This window comes from Schistosoma haematobium, chromosome 1 (genome assembly GCF_000699445.3).
Source record: "Schistosoma haematobium chromosome 1, whole genome shotgun sequence".
Taxonomy (NCBI): domain Eukaryota; kingdom Metazoa; phylum Platyhelminthes; class Trematoda; order Strigeidida; family Schistosomatidae; genus Schistosoma; species Schistosoma haematobium.
This window is the reverse complement of record NC_067196.1, coordinates 17,035,485-17,049,021: the sequence shown is the minus strand read 5'-3', so window position 1 is coordinate 17,049,021 and position 13,537 is coordinate 17,035,485. Positions and strand designations below refer to the sequence as shown.

Genomic DNA, 13,537 nt, shown 5'->3' with positions numbered 1-13,537 from the left:
TCAAGCCAGTTCTTGATTGATCACATCAAATATTCTTGCTTTGTTCTTTTGTGCTGTTTAAACTTGGGCTAATTTAATTTGTTTATTTATTCTTTAAAGAAGTGACCTACATTAAGTCACGTAATGTCAAAAAACCTTTCTTCTCACTGGCATATCATAAAAATATATTTATGATTTTAAAGATTATAGTTGGTTAATAATTCAACGGATATAAAAACAATAAAAATTAGACTACCTATTAATGATCCAAACTCATAACATAAGAGTAAAAATCGAGAAATCTAAGAATCTAGAAGATATCTATTAGCCTTTCTCAATCCTAGTTCAGTTAGCTGAAACAAAATTACGTCGGTTTCATTCTTTCTTAGAAACAATATCCTTTAGTTGTAGGTGTTTACGAAGTTTATAAATAGCTGATGGAATAGATTTTACTTCCCTTTTTACAAGTATCCTATAAATGCTAAGAAATTTGTTGATATTATTTTAGCATATGTCCTAACAATTACTGTCTTATCGTAACTATAATTACGCTGATACTGATCCGTTCAATTAGTATAACCTTTCCAATGAAAATTATGGTTAGGTATAAGTAAGCTTACGGTTACTGTTTACTCTTACGTTATATGATTTATGTACTGTGCATAAAGTTTCAAGTACCAATAACATGCTTAAAAATGATTTTTTCGAAGGTTTCTTGAAGTCTTTAACAATTTGAAATCCTTTTTACCAGTTGAATTCACGAGTCCGTGTAAAACAGACTACCATTAAAAACCTGAAAGCATTGGACGACCGTTTCGTCTCAGTATGGGACTTCTCAACAGCGGGTATCTATGGTCTTGAACGTAGGACTCAAACACGGGACCTCCGGTCTCATACGCAAACGCTTAACATCTAGACCAATGAGCTGGCATCCAACGGTAATAAGGCCAGTTAAAAGTGAAAGAGTTAGCCAGAAATAGTACTACATGATGATCATACTTCAGTTGAATTTAGAATTGGTAACTACACTCATGTTCTTTATTCAAATCGAGAGTCATAAGCTCAATCTCGTGACGGATTACTGATTTATACCACCAAGCAATCTCTGTGGCAAAACTACACCTAACACTTCCTAGTTTCAATGATTCATTAAATTATATAAAATTAATTCGAAAAATAGCTGATCAATCACTTTTTTTAGATAAATTCAAGACCAAAAATACACTAAGCTAAACTAAATCATTGGAATCATGAGTCAATTGAAGCTAGACCACCATAGAAAACCTGGAAGCACTGGACGGCCGTTTCGTTTTAGTACGGGACTCCTCAGCAGTGCGTATCCATGATCCCGCACCCCACGAGATTCGGACCGAGGATCTATCAGTCTCGCGCCAGCCGCCTAACCAACTAGACCACTGAGCCATGTGCTCACTAGTAACTAGCTTCGTGAGAAAATTCTCGGAGTTCTGGTGAGAAGCCGTTACCTGTGGAGCTAATCCGTGTCGGGTAGAAACAGGTGTCTACCTCAGTACAATGGAAGATGGTCGCGCGATTTCGTGGTTTGGTTGAGGTTAGACATTAACACCACTGGGTGCCAGCTCAGTGGTCTAGTTGGTTAAGCACCTGGCGCGAGGCTGATAGGTCCTCGGTTCGGATCTCGCGAGGTGCGGGATCGTGGATACGTACTACTGAGGAGTCCCGTACTAGGACGAAACAGCCGTCCAGTGCTTCCAGGTTTTCCATGGTGGTCTAGCTCCAATTGACTCATGATTTCAATCAAAAACATAACAATCTCCACAACACCTAAACTGATAAACTAAAATAATTGGTCTAGCACATTACTTTAACAATAATGTATATTCGCAAACATTTTTTTTCGTATACATGTGTTTACATATGAATGTAATGAGTAATCTAACATCAAAACTACTTTAAGTATCATTCAAGGTCATCAGACTTTCACAAAGGTTCCATTTTTTTTCTTTGAAAAATTCATTGCTCAGCATGTGTTTCTGCTTAACAATAATTAAATTGTATGACATTAAAAAAAGAGAGAAAACAAGTAATCATATATCTCTTTACAGCCAAAAACTTTTGTTGTTGTTTATTTATTTATAAAATCATTCAGCAAAAATGTTTACGATTAAATGACCTTTGAGTTGTTTTATAATAGAAATACTTTAGTTTGAGCATGTTAAAACTCTTTTTTTTAGCAAATTTGAAGAGATTCTTTGCCATAAATCAGTATCACTCGAAAGATATTGGATTTGTTCAATGTGTTGTTTGTTTGTTGTTGTTTTTTTGCGATACAATCCATGTGTCTAGTCCCTTGACACAACACTGAATAATAATAATTACTACATCAAATTATAAGCATACAAGTATGTGAATGTAAACTTAATGATAACTAACCATGAAATTGGAGGTAAACGTATATCAACAAAGAGACTGAACATGTTTTAACTTTCTTCAATACAACACCACTTATAATGATCATTAGATTGAGCATGAGAAAATCTCTAGCCAGAGTATTCAATGTGTTTTTAATATCAATAAAGAGAATCAGTTTGAAAGATTAGTTACAAATTGGTTATGAAAACAAAGAATTACGATGAACTTCCTAAATCATATTATGTTCATTGATTTAGTATAAAAGTATTTTGTAAATCTTGCATTATGATTCAATAGTTTATAAGTCCTAGATAAAGAAATTGTGGCCTAGTGATAATAGGACTCTAGTTTCAACAATTAAGTCACAGATTTGTATATATATATATATATATATATATATATATATATATATATATATATATATATATAACACAAGGCAATGATGCACAGGTAATAACTTACAACACATACAAAACTAGGATATTCAAGATGCAAAACTGAATGTACCCTAGAAATGTTTTATCTGATTTATTTTTTCTTTCATATTAACCTCTTCTGCTTAAGTGACATTACTAATCCGTTTGATGAATAAATAGTTAGATAGTTTAAAAAAAGTCGTAACAGATAGTACTAATCATAATTGAACAAAGAACACTGTAACAGATATTGGATAAATTAGGTTTAACTAAAATATAACTTAGTTTGATTTTCTGTATATGATAAAGGTACATATTAATTATTCCACAACTATATTATTTAGAAAATAATAAATGATACTAATCAACATATACAGACTAATGACTGGCTTCAACAGGTATTTCCTCGAGTTTTAGTGAGAAGCAGTGGCCGATGGAGTTCAACTGGATCTGTTGTGATATAGTAACTCATTGATGACAATGGTAGATGTGTCGCTCAATTTTGTGGATTAATTGAATTTAGACATTAACACCGTTAGATACTGGCCATCCCAGTGGTCTAGAAGTTAAAGGTTCGCGTGCAAGACCGATAGGTCGTTGGTTTGGATCTCCTGAGGCGGAATCGTGGATGCGCACTGCTGAGAAGTCCCAAAGTAGGACGAAACGGTCATCCAGTGCTTCGAGGTCCTCCATGGTGGTCTAGGTATAATTGACGCATGATCTCAACTATTGAATATTAAAAGTGACAAACCAGTCTGCAAAACACAGGTTCATGATATGAGATGTAATTATCCTATCAAGCTGCATAAATTGAAATTCATAGACCTCATTTCAAACCTGTGACTTAATGGTTGAGAATAGAGTCCTATTATCACTAGGCCACATTTTCTTTGTTTGAGACTTATAAATTACCGAATCATAAGACTATTTTTGATGAGTAGAACCAAATCTCCAAATGTTCCCGTAATCTTTTATCTAATGAACAGTGGATATAGTATCGTTATGAAAAGTGCTTAAATAATTATTGGAACTGAGGTTAACTAACAAACAACTCGAGTTATCGCAGAAGAATAATTCCAGCTATTCCGATCTGCCAAGCAGTTAATTTCAGCAGGGGTTTTTTTCATTTTAAACGCTATGCCAGCAAATGAGCAAACAACATTTCCTTGAAAACGATGAGATTTTACAAATACATACTTACACTTTAATAGTAAGATCGTTTTTATTTCATCATGGTATCTGTTTAGCAAATTAGATTCAGAATGACCTTGTAAAGTTATCTCTTCTCAAATTGGTTTAATGACTTATAAAATTTTATATCAATAGTATAATTGACTTATTATTAATAAAATATCAAACGACCTTAGGTGTTTAGTTGCTTTTTAAAGTTTCCACATTATTTCTTCGTTTTTGTAATAGGGAGTTTTAACAAAACTCAAGATAGTTATCTTTAACTAAATCATTATTCATATTTATTCGTTTCCTTTATTGTACTCATCTTTCTTTCCCTATCTCTTCACAATTCTATTTTTATCATGTGGAGCGTATACATTTTGGTGCCCGTTTGTACCAATATTTATATGTCGAAATAAATAAATCAAAATAACAGAGAACGAAAGAACACCAGTTTCTGGTAATCCGGAATTTGAGAAACAGACACCAAGAACTATAACTGAGAATTTTAGAAAAAATTAATAATCGACTTTTGTTGATCAAAATTATTCTATTAATTTTGAATAGAATAGAGAGAAATTGGCTAGCGTTGGAATCCAGGGCGTGCATTTCATCAGCTGGATGTGCTTGTATCCCAGAATTGATATTCATTCTAAGACACAAATCAGTACCGTTCGCTTCAAACTCCATCGTGTTATCCGTTTACCTACTGAGTTACGATTTTATTTATTTATTTTAACACGTAGATATTGGTACAAGGAGGCACCAAATACATATGCACCACACAAATCTCATTCGATATGTGTGAGGGCTGTGATACTGCCCGGGTGCACAAACCGAAGCAGGTGGTTTTCTTAGGGGGCCACTCCCCAAGCCTTCGACCTAAAGGTCTGATCCACAAGGCAGTGGAGCATCGTAAGGAGATGCAGTCCCATGGAAGCCGGTGACCAACAATTGGTTCATACGCCATTTGTTCCCTCAGGATACTGGAGCCGATGTGCGCCATCGACTTGGTTTGGAATCCGGTTAAAGCGCCGGACACTCGCTTTTCGTCCTCTCAATTTCGTAAACAACACCACCGCCACGAGAAGGCAGTGAGTAGGACTTCCCTGGTAGAGGCTATATACGTGTGGCCGTGTGAGAGTATTTCGAGAGGGAGAGTGGACTCTCCGCACTCTCGGCCGTACCAGGGCATTTGGGGGCTACTGAGTTATGAAACATCTATTCTACATAAACGGGCTATAATAGCAATATCGAGGCGAACCGCATAGTATGCATATATGTCAATCAGGACTGATCAAATTTCAGTCAATATATCAACTAAAGGATGATCAAAACCAAAGAAAAATTAAATTATGATATAAACTGTTTAAGTCCTTTACCGTATATAACCCGTTTATTAATCTGAATGAACGGGTTTCAAAATTATATATATGGGTATATGCACTTATTATGTAATGGCACTTAATAAGTTTTTATTTAATAGTTCATTTATTTTTTGCTAATTGATTTTAAAATGGCTCTTTCAAAATGGTGTTATATTCTGTACAAACGCGAACAGGCATAATCTGTATGTACTGTCCTTCAATTGGTTCAAACTAATTATTAGTCATATTATATATGATCAATATAATTTCTGTCTTATCATTACTGTTAGTTATGAATTAAATACAATCAAATTTGTTTAACTAGTGACTAATTACGGGAGGTAACTCCGGCTTTGGTGACTACCTGTGACTAATGGAGGTCAGTCATGTCGAGTGTGAAGTAGTTATCCACGAACTGGTCGAAGTTAAGCATGTAAACCATTGAATCACAGTTCCGTGTGGTCAGGCCGCAGATTTGTGCTTTTGGAGAGTCCCATGCTAGGACGAAAAAGCTGTTTAGTGCTTCCTGACTTTTAATCCGTTTCTAACTAAGATCATTCCGTGACTTCAACTATAAAGTAACAGAATTAATTAAAAGAGCAAATATCAGTCATTGATTGTTAACATAGGACTTGGTATGAATATATATCAGTCCAAATCTCTAGATATCACACCAGTACAGAAAAAAAACTCAATAACATGCAAAGTATGTGGTGGTAAATAATCCTGAATTCAAAGAAACCTGAACATTGTATATATGACATCACAGAACAAATAATGTGGAACGACACCACACTTAGGATTTAAAGGAAATGACTATGTATGTGTAATATATATGTCGCACTTTATTAAAATATTACATAGGAATGTCACATTTCCAGTTCTTGGAAGGCATTCTAAACTATTTTAACAGTTTTATCTAAAATGTCACGCAATTAGGATTTCGTAATCAGTTTCATTATTTGAAATTATTAGATTTCATAAAAACTGGAAGATGTGTTTGCAGCGTTTGGTCACTATTATGAGGATATTCAGTGGCATGGGCACATAATCGTCTTGTTCCCCAGCAGACAAATAAGTCCTGAAAATGATTGATAGGGTGGACCATTCCATGAAAAATCACTGGATAGTACGTATATGCTTAAATCAACATATCTTAGTTTTCCCTTCCAAATCAGAGGGAAAGGAAATCACTTTTTACTTCGAAAAACAGTGATAATGACAACAACCTCAGTGGTGCTAATTCATAAAATATTGGTTGTTTAGATCTTCCTATTAATGCTTAGGACTGCAATTGATCAGTATTTAATAATATTATATTATTAAGTTTCTATAATACAACGCACGTGAAAGCCCGTATATGTAATAGTAAACAACATAAAACCTTACGAGCATATCTCTGTTGCGAAATAAAGTCTACATTAGCCTTACATGACTGCTCCCAAAAAAAGTACAAGACTATTTATCGATTATAAACCTAATAATCTAACAATATATTACATCGAAGGAACCGTACAATGAAGAATGACCAGTCGTCTATGGTAGATACGGGCGGCCAAACAAAAACGTGGTATCAGTCCATAAATTCACTAACTTCTGGTCTGAGCCATACTGGTAGATGCAGATTGCTTGGTTGTGGTGCGTGCGAATATCGTAACCAGTGGTTGGAGACTCTGGATGGCATGGCTTAGAATCGATCACAATGAAGTGGGTGTATGCACTCTTTGTCTTTGCTCAAACCGTGAAATTAAAATTCCTTTATGTCTTATTTTCTACCAATTAATCCTTTATTCCTAAATTATGTCCTTATAAATAGTCTTTCCTTGATATATTACTCCCATTGAAGTAACTACTTTTATGAATTTAGTGCTCATCTTGTTGTGCTAATGAAGGGTGGCAACTTGAACTGATGCATATATGTGCCTAGTCCTACGTTAAAGCTGACTGATTGACTGTCGTCTATGCTCCCTCTTTTTATTTCTGTAACTTATTAGTTTAAATTAACAAGCTCATGTTTATAAGTGAGTTACTAACTGCATATTGTACATCTGTGATATGACTTTAAATGAAATATTTCCTGAAACTAACTTAATGGAAATGCTGGATCTTAATCACTGAACTCCAACAACTAACTGTTCTATGAAATGGTTAGGTAACAGCAGAAAATGTAAATGTTGTTTACACTGAGTCTATTTGTTATGTCTAGTTGTTGCTGAATATATAATTACACTTATACTCCTGCTACGCTATAAAGGGAAAGGGATGATTAAGTTTTATCAAGGCAGCGCCTAGCTCAGAAGACTTGGATGACTTATTTGAGCTGCAAACCCTTGACAGCCTCATTTATATGAATGCAGCTACTTGTCAATTATCAAACGTTATTAAACAGATAGATAGATATTATGAGCAGAGATGGATGGTGGTTAACAATGGAATCCATTTGGAACTCATTAACTGAATGTACCAACATCTCAAAGTCGATGTTTACTCTGAGACTCGAGTCAGTACTGTTCACTTTAAACGTTATCAATTGCATTCCTTAACATCAATCTAAAGATTAGAACGACCAGGAGGAGTGAATTAAACTTCACGTCATTGTATAAGCCAGTGGCTATCTGGTTAAATCACTAACCCAAAATTGTTTGAAGTGAACGGTACTGGTTGGAGTCCCAGAGCGAACATCAACTCTGGAATGCAGGTAAATCCAGATGACTCATGCCAAATAGGACGGATCACGCGTCCTAGATTCCGCCGCTAGCCCATCATCTATCTCGGTTTATAATGCATATGATTTAAGACAATATCGAGATAATCCGCATTAGATGCATATATGCAAAAACAGACTGATCAGTTGCAGACCTAAACAACAATAGGAAGATTTAAATAACCAATACTAATGAAATGCCCATAAATATAGTGCCATAGTAACACACAGATTAGTATCTGAATAATCAATCAATGGTCACAGTACAATAGTCGTATATTAACAAAATTACATAATATAATCACTGTAAATCATTTTGTCAGTTTCATGACAATGAATTACTTATTTCTAAACATTCCAATAATATTTACTGATTGTTCAGTATGAGAATTAGATGAAATAATAAAAACAAAAATAATATAATCAGTAATTGTTGAATCGTTTAGTTTGATTGACCAATAATCTTAGTATACAGTAATGTAAATAGTTATTTATTGTTATAATCGATGATAATGAAAAAACATTAAATAATTTCAATGGCTGTTAAATATGACACTATAAACGAATCATCGTCAACACTAGTGTTATGAGTAGTAATGTGAGTTTTTCGAAAATTCTGCATTAACTATAGTCTAATACTCATATTGAAGACATTCCATGTGATCATATACATGTGAGTGAATATATATATATATGCTCCCAAATGCCCTGGTATGTCCGAGAGTGCGGAGAGTTCGCTCTCCCTCTAGAAATGCTCTCACACGGCCACGCATATATAGCCTCTACCAGGGAAGTCCTACTCACTGCCTTCTCGTGGCACTACTGTTGTTTACAAAATTGAGAGGACGAAAAGCGAATGTCCGGCGCTATAACCGGATTACAAACCAATGGTGCACATGGGCTCCAGTATCCTGAGGGAACAAATGGCGTATGAACCAATTGTTGGTCACCGGCTCCCATGGCGATGCTCCACTGCCTTGTGGATCAGACATTCAGGTCGAAGGCTCGGGGTGTTGCCCTCTAAGAAAACCACCTGCTTCGGTTTGTGCACCCGGGCAGTATCACAGCCCTCACACATATCGAATGAGATTTGTGTGGTGCATATGTATTTGGTGCCTCCTTGTACCAATATCTATGTGTTAAAATATATATATAACGCTATTTCGTAAATCGAGAAAACTAATAGAAGCCCCCTCACTCGACTGGCACAATGTAAACAGCATTTGGTTATTCCATTCAACATGATTCCGAATAAATTAATTAATCAGGAAAGAACCTTACACGAGCTTGGTTACTAACCATTTATTATTTTTCTAATGTCTAGATTGATTTGTACTATTTAATAAAATTAACTAAGCCTTGAACTCTTTTTGTCTTGGTCATAAAGAGTTGTAGGCACGATCTTATGATATTATACTATTTATCGTTTTCATTGTATAACTGATCCTCCAGAACCGGAATGAACTAATTTTATGAATATCTAGTTATCTATATGAGTTCTTTCAATGATAAATATCATATGATCAATGTTAATAATGAAACCTTCCATCATTTGATTTCATTTTAAAACTTAACAGACAGTACTCAAAATCTTGACATGATTATCTGTATAATCCCTTGATTAGATTAAAGGAGAACTGAAATCTGTATTGATCAAGTTAGCGAACAAATCAAAACAATGAATTCTGTAAAATTGAACCCAAAACCATAATAATTACTTTCTGGTTTAAGTTTGTGATTCAGTCGATAAACATTAACTTTTGACTCTATCACTGATAGTAATATTCATTACGTACTACGCAGTGAATGAATATATGAAACGTTTCCACCTCGTCATCACATTTCATAGTAAACTGCCATCGTCCCCTCAGAATATCTGTTGTAATTAACCCGGCAAAAATAAATAAAATAATAATTAAGTACATCCTAGTGATAAGTACCATATGAGCTCTTAATATAAGTTCTTATGTATCACTATAAATTCCAAAGCATTGTAATCCTTAGTCCGGAATTCTTTGAAATTCACTGAAGCACCCCATCAATCCCATCGTTTATGAGTGACACTTCTCTGGGCTTGATGGAGTATACAGTTGGAATATATATGTAGCAAATAATGCTATAGTACGTTCTTACCTCCTATTAAGTAATGAAAAACACAGTTCCATAAAATATTTACCCATTCATCTCAGACACTACAATTCATACCTTCATTAACTTTTATTGCCACAGAAATCTTCAATACGTCATTTATTCTCATCCACTGAATTACTTTGTACTTAGCAAGCCTACAGTAATATCATTTACAACCGATTAAATGTAAGGACTCTAAATTCATTATTGAATAATATCACCCGATGTATATAATTCAATACATATCCAAAAATAAAAGTCTATTTCATCGAGTAAGTGGAATGAACGAAGGTGTAAATAATTACCATTAATTCGTTATGGCACAGGAAATGACCTTAAATACACCATTCATAAATCAACAGGCTGTTTACTTAAGAAAAATTAAAAGTTCCCGGCTATTGCATTGGATTGCTGTAATACATGTACTACCTAAACAATTTATGAACTAGTATACTTAAAACTATCTTCTATCACATGTTTGTTCTCTACATCTTATGTTACTATTTATACCAAATTGATCATGCCTGTAAATTGGCATGAATTCTGTAATTATTATTTTCAGAATATATATATTATTATACTATTATAAATCAAATTTTAGAAATTCTGATGAAATCACTTCTTTTCTAATACATCTCAATATCATTCTAACTCAGTTAGTATTCATTACCTGTTTAAATGATATCAATGTAAAGCATAAAAATTATTAATAAATTTCATAGTTGACTTCATGAGTCAATCAAAGTTAAACCATCATGGAAAACTTAGAAGTACTGAACTATCATTTTGTCCTAATATGAGACTCTTCAACAGTACGCATTCACATTCCTGCCTCACTAGATTTATCTAATGCTTCCAGATTTTTCATAGTGATCTAGCTTTAATTAACTCATGAACTTAACTATTAAATGACTACAATTTCCACAAAAATAATCCTTTTCTGTTAAGAAATTTCACTCTGTAAAACAATAATAAACTTGAATTTAAATTTAAAATTATCACTTACGATTATTTACATGTTTCCATTCATTACACAAATATAATTCATTGAATAATGTAAGAATTAAAATACCAATGATGAATGGAATAATCTCAATGTTCATTATTATTATTATTATTATTATTATTATGTATGATCATCTGATTGTAATCAGTGAACTTTAAAACAGATCAGTACAGTTTGTTTTATCATATTCATAAAGAATAAATGAACAATGAACTTGTTCTTTGATTGTATTCGTATTCATGCTAAATGAATGTTCGTTTTAAAAGTTATAAACTAGTAAGTCAATATAAAAATTGAATTAGTCTACATTTATTTAACTGAATTCATTAGTAAATGATAATACTGAACAACCTTGCAAAATAACAATCCTATTTAAAAATATTTTTTAAAAAAAACAGAACAGAACAGAGTCAAGATAATTTATATTTTTGAACATGTCTGTACAAACATGAATTATTTATATGGATACTATTTGTATAGATACATCTATATTAAAAATCTTATTGTCCATATTGAATGCTATGCACAGACATAAACTAATTAGCACTAAATTATATACAATTATATGAATACAACGAAACAAATATGTAAATGCATTCAAATACATTGCAACAAACAAAAATAAAGGCATATATCTCACCATGTCATTCATTTGTATATCTTGAACTAACCATTTCAAATAATCCACATTGTTCTTGTTGTTGTTTTTTTTTTAATGTAAACGAAAGAATTCATAAATAGGGTCAGTGAATATACTACTATGTTGGAAAAATGTATATTAACTTAAAAGAAGAGATGAGATGAGAATACTTTATTACACAAGATCATACATGCATACTATTAGTTGACGCCAATAATTGATTAGAATAAAAGAGTTTATTGTTATACTTTCGATGAAAATTATTTTCACTTTTTATATCTTTATTTCCTGTCAGTAAGTTGTCAGTCAAAATGTATTAGATTCTTTTTTCTTTCAAGTTCATCCTTTTTGAGTATTAGAAATTGAAAAAAAAAAGTAAGTAGACCAAATAGACTATATATGAGATGATGGTGACTAGCAGTGGAATCCAGGATGCGGGTTTCGTTCTATTTGGGACTCGTCAGTTGAATTTACCTGCATCTCAGAGTTTATGTTCACTCTGTGACTTGAACCCAGTATCGTTCGCTTAAAAATTTTATTGCGTTATTGACTTAACTACTGAGTTCAGATAATCACTAGCTTGTTCAATGGACCGATCAATTGCAGTCCTAAGCATCAATGGAAAAATTCAAGCAACGAATACTAATAAACTACACTTGAAGTGTATAAATGAACAGAAGAACATTTATTTATGTGCTGATTTGTACTTACATTTACACATATATACACAATGATGTTCACTGTTTCAATAATAACCGGTCTTCAAGGCTATCACAAGAGAATAAGCATCTTATTCTGGGCATCAAAACTATTTAAATACAGTAATTTATAAAGTTCAGTAAATAATGAATGAAGAAATCAAACTTTAATCTCTGAAGACCATGAACACTAATAATAGTTATTGAATCCCATTAATCATTGACCGGTTAGACAAAGATGTCTATTTAATAAACGATTCTTCTGTCAACCACTTGGTACTCTAACATAACTTTTGTTTTATTTGCATAGAATACTGAGACTAAGATTATCCTTCACGTATTTAATGTTTAAGTAACATTCTATATTCAGTATTTCTAGCCAATTTTTATTTCATCTAGTGAATGAGTGTAATTCCTATTAAAAATTTGATTCCAAGTGTTGAAAGGTTTCCATAAATATCTGGTGTAAATGTATCAGTTTAGAGCATCACAACATACAAGATGAAAAACACAAATCTATTGAACCTAAAGGCTTAAAAAACAGTCTTTTATAAAGATCACACTACTATGCATCACTCAACCATTAAATGAAAGGAAAATTAAGCAAAAGTAATCCATATAACATATTAATTGAACACTTAAAACTGTGATAAGTAATCCCAGTTGGATATAAACTTAATGAACCACTGATAAACAAGTCAGTTATTCAATTAATAAATTATACTTATCTGTCGGTTCTAATAAAAAGTCCTTTTAAAAAGGAATCAACTAAAGACACTTACTCATTAACCTTTCCTAGCGATTTTTAAACTGTATCAACTTTTATTTCTGTAACTAAAATAGGTAACATGATTCAGTTTATATAAAAACCTTTTTCAATTTAAGACTGTACAGAAAACATATGTCTATAGAAGGATAGAAAATATTGCATCATAAATTGATTCGAGACTCTTATTATCAAATGGGGTTACTCAATAATCATGCAGTAAGGAATGAATATAAGGATGAGAATAAATTACGGATCAGATAATGG

At 32.8% G+C, this 13,537-nt stretch overlaps 1 protein-coding gene across 1 annotated transcript in view; it reads right to left on the bottom strand.

The window, feature by feature from the left end:
- Positions 1–11,519, bottom strand: part of MS3_00003802 (uncharacterized protein) — a gene marked incomplete at its 5' end in the record, with an annotated part of 44,393 nt that extends 32,874 nt beyond the window's left edge. The window contains one exon of the mRNA XM_051211663.1: positions 11,167–11,519. The remainder of the gene's footprint in view (positions 1–11,166) is intronic.
- Positions 11,520–13,537: the final 2,018 nt, after the last annotated feature.